The sequence below is a fragment of the Marmota monax genome, unplaced genomic scaffold (genome assembly GCF_021218885.2).
Source record: "Marmota monax isolate L192 unplaced genomic scaffold, Marmota_monax_Labrador192_F-V1.1 WCK01_AAM20220418_F8-fsc00021, whole genome shotgun sequence".
NCBI lineage: Eukaryota > Metazoa > Chordata > Mammalia > Rodentia > Sciuridae > Marmota > Marmota monax.
In genome coordinates, this window is record NW_026695228.1 from 22,163,151 (window position 1) to 22,178,024 (window position 14,874).

The following is a 14,874-nucleotide window of genomic DNA, read 5'->3' on the forward strand; positions in this document are numbered from 1 at the left end:
GAGGGGGCGGGGGCTGGGGTTGTGACTCAGCAGTAGAATGCTCGCCTAGCATGTGTGAGTCACTGGGTTCAATCCTCAGCACCACATAAAAATAAATATGTAAAATCAAGGTATTGTGTCCAACTACAACTAAAAAAAAATTAACATAAAGTTAAAGAAAATAGAGGAGGAAGGATATGAACAAAGAGAAAAAATTAAAAATATAAGAGTACAACAAAAATGCAAAACACCATTCATATATCATTGTCCTCCATACACTGATGCATAAAAAAACATCCTGTTTAAATATGTCAGAGATTAGTGAATCAAAAAATAAAATAAATCTGGCTGGAAAGTTGAACTTTCTCTGTCAGTGTTCAACAGTTTCTCAGCCCTGTCTCTGATGTCTTTCAGAATCACCAAACCCAGATCAGCCCTCCCAAACCCAGTTTCTAGCCCACCGATCTGGGCTTCAGATACTGCAGGCTCAGCCACGCTGCAGTCCCAAGATCTCAATGCTGCTCCTATTTGCAGAGAGACCACTAGGGATACACTCATGCAAAGGAGCAACCCAGAGATGCATCAGCAAGACAAGAACCACCAGCACTCTCAGCAGAAAGACCGCAGACTCCTCCAAACCCACAGGTACCCCAACACTGGATCTGAAGGTCCCAGATAGAGTCCCCAGACAGAGGCTCTTGTGGTGATAAACCTGCTGGCACCCAGGCCCCAGGCCCCAGGTCTGGTTGGTGTCCCAAAATAAGTGCAGCCATGTGCAACCAAACCTGGAGTCTCCCCCAAAGCAGACCCCTAGGCTGTGGTAGCAGCGGTAGTGGGGTGGTTGTTAGCAGCAGGTGGTTGTTAGCAGTAGTGGTGGCTGCAATTAGAGCTGCAACTGCAGTCATGGGAGCAGAGTCACCAGGCAAAATCTCCAGGAGTCAGCTTCAGTTGCATCCAGGTATTGTGTCCAACTACAACTACTTTCTTCTGTGGCAGCAGCACGCAGAAAGAAGACCTCCAGGCGACCTCAGGCTGGCAGTAGCGGAATCAAAGGCTGCAGCATTGGTGGTAGTGGTGCAGGCAGCCTACAGTCCTTTGTGATAGTCAAATATTAGGCACTTTCATAAATATCCTTCCTTTGTAGCCTCCAATGTTATTTACTTTGGTAGGCTGACACAAGTGTACATCTTAAGTTACATTAAAAAAAAAAACAAACATTATTTTTCCTTTTAAATGTCCATGTAGGACTGTGCTCAGGCTATATTCTCCTGCCAGGTGTTCAAGACCAAGTTGGTCAATTGCCACAGTCCAACTGACCTTGTTTCTATCTATTCTTAAGAGTCAGCTGAGATTCATCAGCGATCACTCTTGGGGACAGGTGTAAAGCCTCCTGGCTCCTTTAGGCTTCCTCTATCAGTGGTGCCATGTGCCAGGATGGGTCAGGATAGGGTCTTGATGACCACACATGTGGCTTCTCTTGGAAGCTTCAGGGATTTTATTTTCCAGTGACCCTCTTCTTCACAGAATATGCACCACGAGTTGGTTGGCTCTCTGTTCTCTAGGGTCCTCTCCATCTCCCGTAGTGGCAGACAAGTTGGCTCACTGGAGTTTCAGAGCCCTTAGAGGGGCCCCATCATTCTCTGGCTGCTGGCTGACCTTACAGGGCAAGGGCCAAATATTGGCTGCTTTTTCCTTTACCCTTTTACTTCCTTGACTTTGGTCTCAAATTTTTGGTTTTAAACACCCAGCAAGCCAGTTTTACCAGTCTTAAAGAGGGAATAACACATTATAGCTCTTTTTTAAAATATTTATTTTAGTTGTAGGTATACACAATGTCCTTTATGTTATTTTTATGTGGTGCTGAGGATCGAACCCAGAGCCTCATGTGTGCTAGGTGAGCGCTTTACCACTGAGCCACAATCCCAGCCCCCAGGTTATAGCTTTAATATCTATAATTTTACAGTTACCCCTTTCATTTAATTGGGTTAGTATTAGTATTGCAAGTCAACATTATATACTATTTGTCCTGTAGGTGATAACTTATTCTCTCAAATTAACCCAAGTTGTTTTTGTTTCTTTTCCTTTTCTTTAGAAGCAGTACCACTGCAAAACACAATACAAAATAAAATTAACAGCAAAAACATATTTAGTTTATGTAATAGCTATGAACCAAGAAAAATGCTTTTATAATCTTGAACTTTTACTTCATTGTACATTACATCCTGTTTGAGATCACAGTAATCTTTTTTAAATTTTAATTTTTTTAGTTGTCAATGGATATTTATTTATTTATTTATTTATACGTGGGGCTAAGAATCAAACCCAGTTCTTTATGCATGCGAGACAAGTGCTCTACTACCGAGCTACAACCCCAGCCCAAGATCACAGTAATCTTTACAACAAAAAACAATCTTTTGAACACAGCTTTAAATAAGCTGAAGTCCAGCCTCTTTTGGAGACATTCTAAGATGGAATAAGGTGGGAAGCAGAGCCTTATCTTAGTTAAGGTGAGTTTCTTCACAAATAACACAATACATTATTACATCTGAAATATGAATCCACGAAAAGCTTAGAGAGCTTTTAACCCTTTTTTTGTGGGAAAGTGGTAAAATGGTTTCATGTTTTACAATATCCACTTTTAATCAGATCAGGCACTCATTATCTTAAAAGTACATTTACCTCAGTGTAAAAAGTAACAGGTCCTATTATAGACCTGTTGTAATTTTAGAATACACTAAAAGACATAAAGAAATCACCAGCTAAATTTGTTATTTCATTAAGTTTAAAATTACCATTTCAGACAATTTTAGTTTGGAGAACATTAGCTTGGAAAAGTGCTTTTTCAAGCTTTATATTTTAAAACTTGTATATTAGAAGAACATGAGCATACTTAATATACAAAGAACTAATAGCATCGTCATTACACAGATGTCCTTATATTAACTAGATTATTACAGGTTTGCAGAGTTTAGCAGTACTAGGAAAAAACCCTTAAATCTCTTATACATTTAGGGAACAGCACTAATGATCAGAACTAGATTTACTTAAAGCAGACAGATTTATATCACTTTTTCAAATGGCAGTATGGCCCTTTTATGCTAGATGCAATATATAAAAGATAGCACTTATTGGTGAAACCTGTATAAAATTTCATTTTATAAACTTTTGCAGAACTTTTAAATAAGACTCAGACAAACCTATTTAGCTTCAGATGCATACACATCTCTAGTCACATATATTCATATATTCACATATTATCCATGAAAAAGTCAAGCCTGGCCAAAATTGTAAAGTTATCTGCTTCTCTAGCAAAGAAAAATCCTAAAAGTAATGGACATCACACTTTAATATTTTATAGCTCAAGCCTTGCACAAATTGTTACTCATCAGTGTTGGGTGTTTGTTTGTTTGTTTGTTTTCCTTTTCTTTTTCCAGGCAGCATAGGCAGAGTAGGATACCTGGAAAACCTGACTCAACTCACATTTTCAAAAACTATCCAGAAGAGAATGAATACCCAGAATCCCCATTAACATCTCTTAAGTGGTTATCCCCTCCTCCTCAGGGGCAAGTTATTTCTTCCTAAAATAAACTCTTGGTTAAGAAAACCTTGATCACTTTTCTCAGGGTTAGGGTTAGGCTTTTCCACATTGCTTGCACACATAAGGATTTTCTGCAGTGTGAATTATTGTATGTCTTCTAACTAAATTGGAATGAATGAAAGCTTTCCCACAGGGTTTGCAGGTATAGATTTTCTTTCCACTGTGAATTTGCTCATGTATTCTAACGGAGCTGCAAGATCTAAAGCCCTTTCCACATTGCTAACATATGTTAAGGTTTATTTCTAGTGTGAATTTTTTCATGTGTTCTCATTGAACTGTAAGGACTGAAGGCTTTCCCACATTGTTCACATGTATAAGGTTTCTCTCCACTGTGAATTCGCTCATGTATTCTAACAGAGTTGGAAGAACTAAAGCCTTTTCCACATTGCTTACATATGAAGGGTTTTTATCCAGTGTGAGTTTTTTCATGTCTTCTGATGGCATAGGAATGAGTGAAAGCTCTCCCACATTGTTCACATGTATAGGGCTTCTCTCCACTGTGATTTCGTTCATGGATTTTCATGTAGCTAGAAGTACTAAAGCCTTGTCCACAATGCTTGCATACCTAAGGTTTCTCTCCAGGGTGCGTTATTTCATGTATTTGAAGGGTTAGGGTTGGGTTAGGGACTGAGGCCCGAGTCCTTCCCCAGCGACTCACCCATTCCCTCCACCGCGACCCGCTCCCCTTGCGGGAAGGGCGCCCTCCACACTCACCATTGCCCTCCTTCTAGGGTTTCCGGGGTCGCCTCGACCTGCGGAGGGTGGAGGTCACAGCGAGGAGGCTCAGCCACTTAGAAGTTCTCTTCGCAACACATGTGACACACCTACTAAGGTGGCTGGAGAAATGAAGCTATTCAAAAGTGAAAGGTTCCTGTCCTCTTCCAGCTGCGCTCCTGACTGGACAGTTCTTGCAGCCCCACCCCATGTCTCTAATTGGCTAGTGTTCCAGGACCCGCTCCAGAACCCTGAGTGACAGCAGAAGAAAACCTCCCTCCTGGCTGAATGGAACCCAAGAGATGGTTTCCAGCTACAGCCCTTCCCAGCCTGAGCTTCTTCCCAGGGCCTGGATCTGAGCTAACGGGAGGGATAATTGCATGGATCCATTTAGGTCCACCCTCCCAGGTCTGGAAACATCTATAAAAGATAAATATAGTATACAATATGTAATATAATTTTATAAAATACTACCATATTATATTAATATGGTTAACTAATATTACATAATTTAATTAATTTAAAATCATTATAGAATTGAAAATTTTGGATTTAATTGGTTAAGCAAAATTCGATCGTAGCCCTTCAGAACGGGTGTTGTCTTCTCAGCATACCCAGTGGGCTCTTCCTGTTTCTTGCCCCTGTGATTGAGGTAGCAAAGTGTACAGGCAGTTCCAGAAGCAATGTCCATGGAGATAACACCCCACGTCAGAAAAGGACATCTTGTCAGAGGCGGTGGCACATGCTTTTAATCCCCACAGCCGGGCACCTGAAGCAGGAGTACTGCAAATTCCAAGCCAGCCTCAGCCAGCCTCAGCCACTTAGTGTAACTCTTTCCCCAACAAATAATTTTAAAAAGAACTGGGCAGGTGGATAAGTGGTTAAGCACCCGGGGTTCAATCACCTGTACCAAAAAAATAAAAGGACATCCACCCAGACTACCACGACATAATGGAACAGAAGGGAGTGAGGCAGTGCCTCATATTGTCAGAGGTCAGAGACATTTGGGATGAGACAGCTGGCTTCATAGCCAAGGCTTTCTTTGCCTTTTCTGTCTACTTACCCACTTTCACCCAAGAAAATAAAAACATACCTACAGGGAAGTACAATTATTCAATTCAGGGGGAAAATGGACTTACATGGAAGCAACATTCTACAAAGGAATCAAGAGGGAATAGAAGGAAACATTTGAACTCAGAAACCAGCCTGCTCCACATGAGGCCATAAGAAAAACTTAGACGCAGAAGGTTAAACAAATTCACAAGCTTGAGGGCCAAAAAGACAGCTTGCTGAATCCAAGTTTTCAGAGTGGGACACTCCAGAGTTCTGAGCAGGATACCTAAGGATTTCACTTGGGGAGCCACCATGGCCAGCTGTCCCCTCCTCATGGTGTGCAAACTCTCCATCCTTCAAGACCTGAATATTCACCATAGACATTCTCACCTTGACTCACTTTCATGACCCTTTCTCAGGAGATCTTTAAATCTTCTTTCTCTAATGCTATTCCTCATACATTTTCTTCATAGGAACAAATTACAGACCATCTCCAGCAAGCTACACATTTGAACTCAGAAACCAGCCAAAATCACTGTCTCCAAAACAGCCACAGTGAATCATGAGTCTCAACCTCAGAAAGGAAGCAGTCCCAAGTCCACCTACAAAGGGGGCTCCTGCTTCTCAGAGCTCTGCAGCTTCTCACTGTCACCTCGCCCTCTGGGGTTGTGCTCAGCAGCAGCAGGACACCTACAGGAAAGGGCTGCTGCAGGAAGCACCAAGGGGAATTCAGTGCCTTCTCTTTCCAGGCTAGACACAGTCCAATGTGTAGGAAGAAAGGAAATGCTTTATTGCACAGTGAAAAGTACATATTCCAAGCTGCGTGTGGGTTTATTCAAAAGCTGAGTAGCTCCACAGTTAGAAAGACTGGGCTATTGTAACACAGAACATGAGTCTGGGTTGTCTCATGAATTCTAAGAATGAAATCTGTGGACACAACAGATTGAGAGCAAAGCAACAAGTTTATTGGGCAGAGGTCCCAAAGAGGGAGGGAAGCCACTGGGTGTCTGTCGTCTAGGGTGTTATGAACTTGATTTGTCCCTATAGGAGATTGGTTAGATGACATAAAAATATAGGATTTAAAAGGGGGCTCATCAACTGTATTTTGTTTTCTTCAACAAACACAGAGACAATAGTTTTTAAGCCTTTTCTAGCATAAGGGTTGGGGTGAGGGTTTGCTGGCTCTAGAGAAAGTGATTTAGAGAAGGTTATGTGATTTATGTTGTTAGGCATAGCGGGAGGAGGAACTCAGGATGAGCTGTTGCAGTTGAAGCTGTCAAGGGCGGCAACAATACATCCCCCAGGCTAGGATGGCATGGTCTCTTCCTCCTTTTATTCTGAGACCCTTTTCTGGTTGCCTCTGGGAGGTCTCCATTTCTGTCTCCTTATGAAGTTTAGGGTTGATCTTCATATTAATATTCACAAGCAGGGTTGATTATGGATGCAGTGCCTCAGAATAGGGAGGCCCTTGTGGAACCCCACTCAATATCATTAGCATGTAATTATGCAGCTAAGGGGTGAGGGAAGACATACGGTAATAAATCATAATAAGCAAAATGTAAAGTAGAGGTCAGCTTTCTTATTAGTGCAATTGAAGGCTTGCTCAAGGTACACATTGCTCAAGGTGTGGTCCCTTGTGGCTAGGGAGACTATTGTCTTTTCCAAACTATTGCAGGTGGGATACCTGTGGATGAACAGGAGGCCTGATGGCAGCAAGATTCCCAACTACTCCCCATATTTAGAATTGAGCAGGAAGCTTTATGCCAATGGAATTTCTGTTGTTGAGCAACTGCCCACTGAGCAAGACTGTGCCTGCACCTACTTCCCTGTTTCCTGTCTCATTCGTTCCCTTCTCCGGAGACTCTGATATCTTACTTAGGATTTGATAAAGGGGGATGGTTCATTTCCAGAGATGCCTCTGGCTGGAGTAGGACAATATCCCTGCCTAGCCAGGAACCAAAGGTGTCTGACTGCCTGGACTCGGTGGAGGGGATGGTGGCAGCTGGGGGGTGGGGTGAGGGTGGAGTCTCTGGTGTAGGGAAGCCTAATGTCCTTGACCCAGCATTTTCTTAATCTCAAGTTTCTGTCTCCAAGAGACATATTTTACCAGGAGATAAAGAAGATCAGGGCCCAAAGTAGGAGAAATATAGCAATCAAAAATCCTAATCATGGTAACAGCCAGGTGAAGCTAGTCAAGGAAGCCTCATACTTTGGCATAGAGCCCAGCACTGCCTGGGGAAGCAGTTGCAAGCCAAGTATTTACAAAGATTTACTTTGTAAATAAAGTCTTATCAGCTATCAGCACTGGTTTCTGGGTTCAGACACACTGACATGAAAACAGCAGGTGGTATTTGCCAGAGCACAAATCCACCTTCCTGAGGCAAAAAAATAATCTCTTATTTTGTAACACCAGATGCGTTAACGAGACCATGGAATTTGGTAGCAATTGAATGTCTTGTCCAGTTTCGATAGCAATGTCTCTTGTGGTTTCTGAGGTGTCACCAATCCAGAAAGTGATTTAACTCAGGTGATTCCCCAGCTACAGTTAGACTTGGACCTCTCTTGTCCAGTTCCTGTGTAGCATAGAGATGGTATCTCAGTGGTTATTGGTGAAAATGTGTATTTTGTCAAGCTGAAGAGAAGATACATCCTACTCCCCATGTTTGATACACCTCTTTTTAATAATGTGTTATAGTTTTCATGTTATAGAAGCCTCCAAGGTTTTGTGCCTGTGTCATAAAAAAACATTTTCCCAGGTAAGCACACAAGCCTGTGTTCAGGAACAGGAGCCGCTGAGGTGTCACAAGTTCATTTACTTAACAGGTTGGCGTGTGAGTTCCTTTTCCAAATCTTTAAAACAATGACATCCCTTGGTTGAATTTGTGGTACAGCAGGGCTGGAGTCAGAAGCTGAGTGGACTTTATTTCTGAACTCCAAAGGGCCTTTTGCACTTCTTTCAAATTGATTACATATCTGTGGCCTCTTGTACCTTAGGATCAGTGACAGGGTCTAAGTCACAAATGGCCTCTCATACAGTATTTCACAATGGCTCAGCTGGAGAGAAGTTTTGGGGGGCCACTCTGATTATTCACAGCCCAATAGGTCAAAGTTGTCCTAAGGGTTTGGGGGTTTCTTGGCAGTCTTTCAAGGTGATTTTAATCAGTAGATTGTCCCTTTCCACTTCGTCTGACAATTGAGGTAACGTTGTAAAGATGTAAGAGGTGCTCAATGCCCATTAGGTCTCCTGTGTCACCTAGGAGATAGAGGCCCACGATCACTCTGGAGTGACCCAGGGATCCAAACTGAGGGATAGTTTCCTTTCATAGAGCTCTAGTGACCTGTTGGGCCTTTTGGGTTCAGGTGGGGTATGCTGCTATTCACCCAGAAAAGGTATCAGCAAAACCAAGGAGGTGTTCACATCCTTACCATGGGGGAGGGAAATGGGGAATGCACCTCATTCCTGCAGAGGTTAGGTAAAGGGGGTGGTTTGGTCACCCACACCCCGACTCTGCTGGTATTACATGGGTGTGGAACAAGCTCTTATAGCATCTTGAATGGCAGAGGTGACATCTTTCCCCACAAAAGTCTGAGTGACCAAAGTCATCAGTGCCTCCCTAAGCAACAAGTCATGTTTTATGATCTCTTTAGTCCCCCAGCCATCTTCTGCTGCTTCTATCCCCACTGTTTGCTCATCTCTCCTCCATCTTTGATTAAGAGCAGGATGCACACGAGATTGGGGACACAGGCATTAGGCCATTTCTGAAGCACTGGGATCTATAAATGTACTCCCTGCATTCTGTGTGAACCACTATCTTGGGGGTCCCCTGACCTGCATGGACGCTGCCTGAGTAACCATACTGCTTCCAGGAGGGGGACAGTTTCACATCCATGTTTTTTTATGTTCGACTGGGTTTTTTTTTTTTTTTTTCCCTCCTCCTGTCAGGAGTCCCCATTCCTTCTATATTGTCATGTGTGCATGAAGACCTAGGAATGCACACCTACAGTCAGTGTAGATTCTGACTCACTTGCAGAAAAGCTGGTTATTTCAGTTTTGTTTTGTTGAGGAGCCTGGGGGAAGAGGTCTTGCTTCTGGGATGGAGTGGCACAGTCTGCCCTCCTGCTCCCTCCCCCAAGGAATACTTCCCTGTGTCAACCAGTCCACATCAGAGTTGGTCAAATGTTGGTTCCATCCCAGAGGTAAGGCCTTCTAGGGTGAACCTTTTCTGGGGTCTCCATACAGGGATGAATGAAGTCATCTTCTCCTCTGGGGTGGGAACCAGGGTTGCCAGGTTTTCAGTTAGGCAAACATTAGGAATGACCACAGGGGATTCCAATAGGGGGCCTAGGGCTTGGACAGTCATCATCCAGTCAGGGGTCTGAACCTCCAGTGTGTATCCCAGGGTTAGTTTAATGACCTTTTCCACCAGAAGGCCTGTGGTGACCATGGTACATAGGCATTGAGGCATGCACGGGATGCAGAATCGAACTGATTAGAAAAGTTACAGGTCGAGGACCCTCTCAGGTATGTATGAGAGGAAGGGTTCATCCAAGTCAGGATCCCCCCAGCTGCAACAGAAAGCAGTTAAGTTTCTGAGCTCCATTTCCCTGTCCAGCCCAGCAGTTCAGTTGGGACCCAGAGTAACCTCAGAGTAGCTTGGCCAAGGTCAAAACCAGGGATCTACCTTCTACAAAATCCGGTCATTTCTAGGAAGGCTCTGAGTTTTCTCTTGGTGTGGAGTGGTTCTACCATTTAAAGGACTCAGGGGTGAAAAGTTATTTCCTGTGGAGTTAGGATATGGCCTACATATCTTACTTTTTGCTGGGAGAGTTGGGGATTTTGTGGAGACACCAGTATACCGGGACCCCTAAGAAATTAAGAACTGCCAGGCATGGTGGCACATGCCTGTAATTCCAGTGGCTCAGGAGGCTGAGGCAGAGGATCATGGGTTCAAGGCCAGCCTCAGCAACTCAGCAAGACCCTGACTCTACATAAAATATTAAAAAGGCTGGGGATGTGGCTCAGTGATTAACCATCCCTGGGTTAAATCCTTGGTACAAAAGAAACAAACTAAGAACTGACAGCAATTTTTGTAGGGCTGCAGATAAGGAGATAATTATTGAAGAGCTCCATTTCTATTACTTAGGATGCTTCAGTTCTTTTGTTAGGCCATTTCTAAATAGGTGGGAATTGTGCTTGAGTACCTGAAGCAGCACCACCTAAGTGTATTGAGTGGTTTCTATTGGGGAAGGGTCAGTCCACTCAAAGCAAACAGGTGTTGCGAGTCAGAGTATAATGGAATAAGAAAGGTGGTTTTATTATTGTTGAGGTCAAGGAGACACTTCACTCATCCAGGCCTACTGGTAAACAAGTCAAACCAGTGTATAGGTTTAGGACTGTGGGATGGAGTGGGATAACTGCCTCCTTAATTGAAGGAAAACCTTGGAGTAGCAGATATTCCCCATTTGGTTTTAGTGCTGATAGAATCAGGAGACTGGCAATGAATGTCATCCTTTTCCCGAGTTATTTCTGTGACCTTTTCATAATTTATTTGCTCATGCACATTTTCATTCCTTTAATTAAATGTCATCATGTGTTTCCAATGAGAAAGGTTGGTGTTGGGAGCTGTCTTGGATGCAGATGACTTTAAGTCCTGATGTCCCAAGCCACTGAACAATTATGCCTTCAGTCTGGGCGACAGTGCCAGGTCACAGTAACTTGGGGGGCGTTACCCCAGCTTAGATAACAAAGCATGCTCCAGGAGTAGGTGTCACCCTCCGGGGTTGAGTTACACTCACCTGTTCCTTTGTAATCCTACCCCTTTGCCTTTTTGGGGATAGAATATTCCATGGAACAGCCTCCTCCAATAAACCCTGGGTTCGAGGCATGCTGTCTTGCCACCTTTGTGGGAGCTGGGTCAGAGGAGCCATCACAGAACCCAAAGGAAAAGGTATTTCTCTGACTCTGTGTGATTCTTTCGTGTCAGCCTAGTTCATCTTGAGTGACCCTGGCTGGTGTGGTTGTGTATTGAAACAGGGTGGTATACCCTGGCTACCAATCCAATTAGGATCCTGGGTGTGTCCTGCAGTAGTTCCTACTCCCTGACTGAAATCCAGGGCCACTACACCTTCAGCATAAGCCTGAGCCTTGCCCCAGGTATGAACCTTCTCCTCTAGGGTACAGTAGGTGGACAACACTAAAAACAGATCACCCCAGGTAAGATTAAAGGTCACAGCACCTGTAACTAATCAATTTGCCTCAATCCCATCAGAGTCATCATTAGTTTTTGTTTGCATCAAGTCTAGAGAAAGGGGAATATATCCAAGTGATACCATCTGCGTTGGAGACTTCCTAGAGTGGACACATGGTAGTTGTTCTGGGGCCCCACTATGGAGTGAGGTATATGTCTGCCTGCTTTTCTCTGATATGATAAGCAACTAGGGAGGACAAACAGGTGGGGCAATTGGATTGAATGGCACTGAGAAGTGACTGGTAGTCCCCTTATGTGGGAGAGGCTGGACTCCCAGCTCCACAGGCCTGCTTTGTTGACACACAGCATTTTCACTCAGAACATTCTTCCTGGCTTCTGGCAAGAAACATGACTACAGCCCAGAGTCCTGGTACAAGACCATGAAGGTCTGGACATAGGGAACTTCTGTCCAGTTTTCCTCTCCCTTGCAGGAGATTCAATTTGGGCCTTGTATTTTAATTCAGAGAACCATTGGGAAGTCAAATTTCCCCAATTCCCAATCTGTATTGAGATCTTGAAGTACTGTAAGACAAAACCAACCTTTTTCTTGAATCTGTGAGCCTTAGATGATGAGCCATTTATCTTACATGTAGCTAAGAGACTTTACTTGACCTGTGGTTTACTTTTCTAATCAACCCCAAAGGAGCTGGGCACTGTGGTATATGTCCGTAATCCCAGTGACTAGAAAGGCTGAGGCAGGAAGGCAGGAAATTCAAGGCCAGAGCTTAGCAAGACCTTCTGTAATTTAGTGAGATCTGTCTTGGAACAAAAAACTAAAAAGGCCCAGGAATATACTTAGTGGTATACTTACTGTCTTTGGATTCAATCCCTACTACAAAAAACAAACAAAACAAAACCCCAAAGGGGAACTGGCTAGGATGGGTGAGGTGAGGCACCAACCATTTTGAAAAAGCTCAGCTTGGTCATGAACTGGTATTTAAACCTTCTTAGGCTTGAAAGAGAAAAAAAACCAAATGATCATCTCCTGAAGAGATCCTTGCCCCTATGGACCAAGTTCAAGAGCAATCTACTGTGGATTTGGCCTACACAGGTCTGGCTTGCAATCCTCCTGAAGGTTAAGGATGTTAGGCATCCCTAAACATAATACTGTGGTACCCAAGTACTCCTAGAGACCCAGAATCTGCTTAGCATTCTCAAAGCCCATTTACAAGAGCCACAAAGCTCCATCAGGGTTCTTGAAAAAAGAACAATGTCAGAATAAAAGAGTCAGTTTTGGTGGGCCCTGTAAGAATCTTGAATGCAATTTTCAGTGATGGAAATAATTTGTATTCACCCTCATAATTATTCATATGGTTCAGCAGGGTAAAAGGATAAATACCCTGAACACTCCCCCAAATATCTGGTGAGAGGTTTGAGGAAAATAGGAGCTTCCTAATGGAAAAAATTTGGACTTAGTGACTGTCTTATCCCCACACCACTGCCAGAGCAATCGAGGATGCCAAGTCTGCCAGTGTTGTGATGGAAGGAGAGGAAGTGGGCAGGGAAGCTAACTCCTGGATAAGGTGAGAGCAGGGATCTACCAGAAAATGAGTCCAAGGGCAGAGACCTTTAGTGTGTGAGAGAGGAGAGTTATCTTCTGTAAGATTAGGGTGGGGGTGATTCCAAAGATGACCTTGGAAAGTCAAAAAAGATTGTCCCGAAAGCTTAGTAACAAGCCTTTGCAAGTAAATGCAAAAGCTAGAAAAGGTTGAGCTTCAGAGTCAGAGCAGTGTGAGCAGCATCAGGTACGTTTTCTCTAGATGCCTTAAAAAACAAACAAACAAACAACAACAAACTAATTTAGGGGCTGGGATTGTGGCTCAGCAGTAGAGCGCTCGCCTAGCACGGGTGGGACCGAGTTTGATCCTCAGCATCACATAAAAATAAAGGCATTGTGTTGTGTCCATCTACACCTCAAAATAAAACAAAACAAAAAATCTAATTTAATGGACACCTCTTCTTTCCCTCAAGACACTGGTGATCAACCTGTGTGTACCTTCCAAGATGAGCCAGGGATGTTCCTCACACCCAGAAATAAAGTGTTCCTTTGGAGCTTCCCTGAGACGGTGCTGCACATGCGGGGTGTTCCCCCTCACATGTTCTCCCTGTTGAGTTGGAAGGAATGAATGCTTACAATCAGGCACTCACAGACGTTCCAAACTAGAAGAGGCAAGGCTACAATGATTTAAGAGGAAACAAAACAGGCAAAAGGGCGGCGGGGGGGGGGGGGGGGGGGCAGAAAATTTATCTAGTGGAGGGATAGCAGACTAAATAGAATATGCTAGAAAAACGTTGGCCACTCACCAGTTTGTGCTGTTGCCTTCAATTTACTACCTGTTGGCTTGCCAAGGAAGGAAAACTGTCACCAGTTAGGGGTTTGCAGAGTTGTCCAGAGACAGAGCAGACCTCCAGTGAAATCTTTCTAGGTTCCTAACTATGCCATCAAATATAATTTTATTTATGTCTTTATACTGGGGAATGAATCCAGGGGCATTTAATCACTGAGCTACATCCCTAATCCTTTTGTATTTTTTGAGACAGGGTCGCCTAAAGTTGTTTAGGGACCAAGATGCTGGAGCTGGTCTTGAACATGTGATCTTTCTGACTCAGCCTCTTGAGCTACTGGGATTACAGGCAAGCCAAACCACCAAAAAGAACTTAAGGACAAGTCAGGTTACAGCAAAAGAACAACTGTTTTGTTGCAAAGGAAAGGTACACGCACTAGGAACAGCATGCAGGCATACCTGAAAGCTGAGCAGCTCCAGTGTTAGAAGGGCTGTGGTTGTTTAGAACTGATAGTAACATCAGGGGTTGACTATTTGGAACAGGGAGGTAACTTCATGGAACTCCACTCAACTCATTAGCATATAATTATTCAGCTAAAGGAGGAGGGATTACATATGGTAATGAGCCATAATAAGCAAGAAGGTAAAGTAGAGGTTACATTGACTCTCGGTGCACCTGCATGAGAAACTATTTGGAGCTGGCTCAAAGGTGTTATCAATCTGGGGTTGTATGGATATCTTTTTGCTCAATTATAAGCTAACAAGATATCTGTGGTTGAAAAGGAGGTCTGATATCAGTGGGATCCAAGCCTGGTGCTAGCAGAATCTACACCTATCCCCATAACTACAGTTGAGAAGGAACATAATACAATTGCCTGACAGGTAAGAACTCTTGCATGGCCCCAATAAAAAGTTTTAGCTGAGCCAGTGAAAGTCCAGCTACATGGGAGGCTGAGCCTTGACAACTTGGACATATTCCAAAATGAAACAGGTCTGG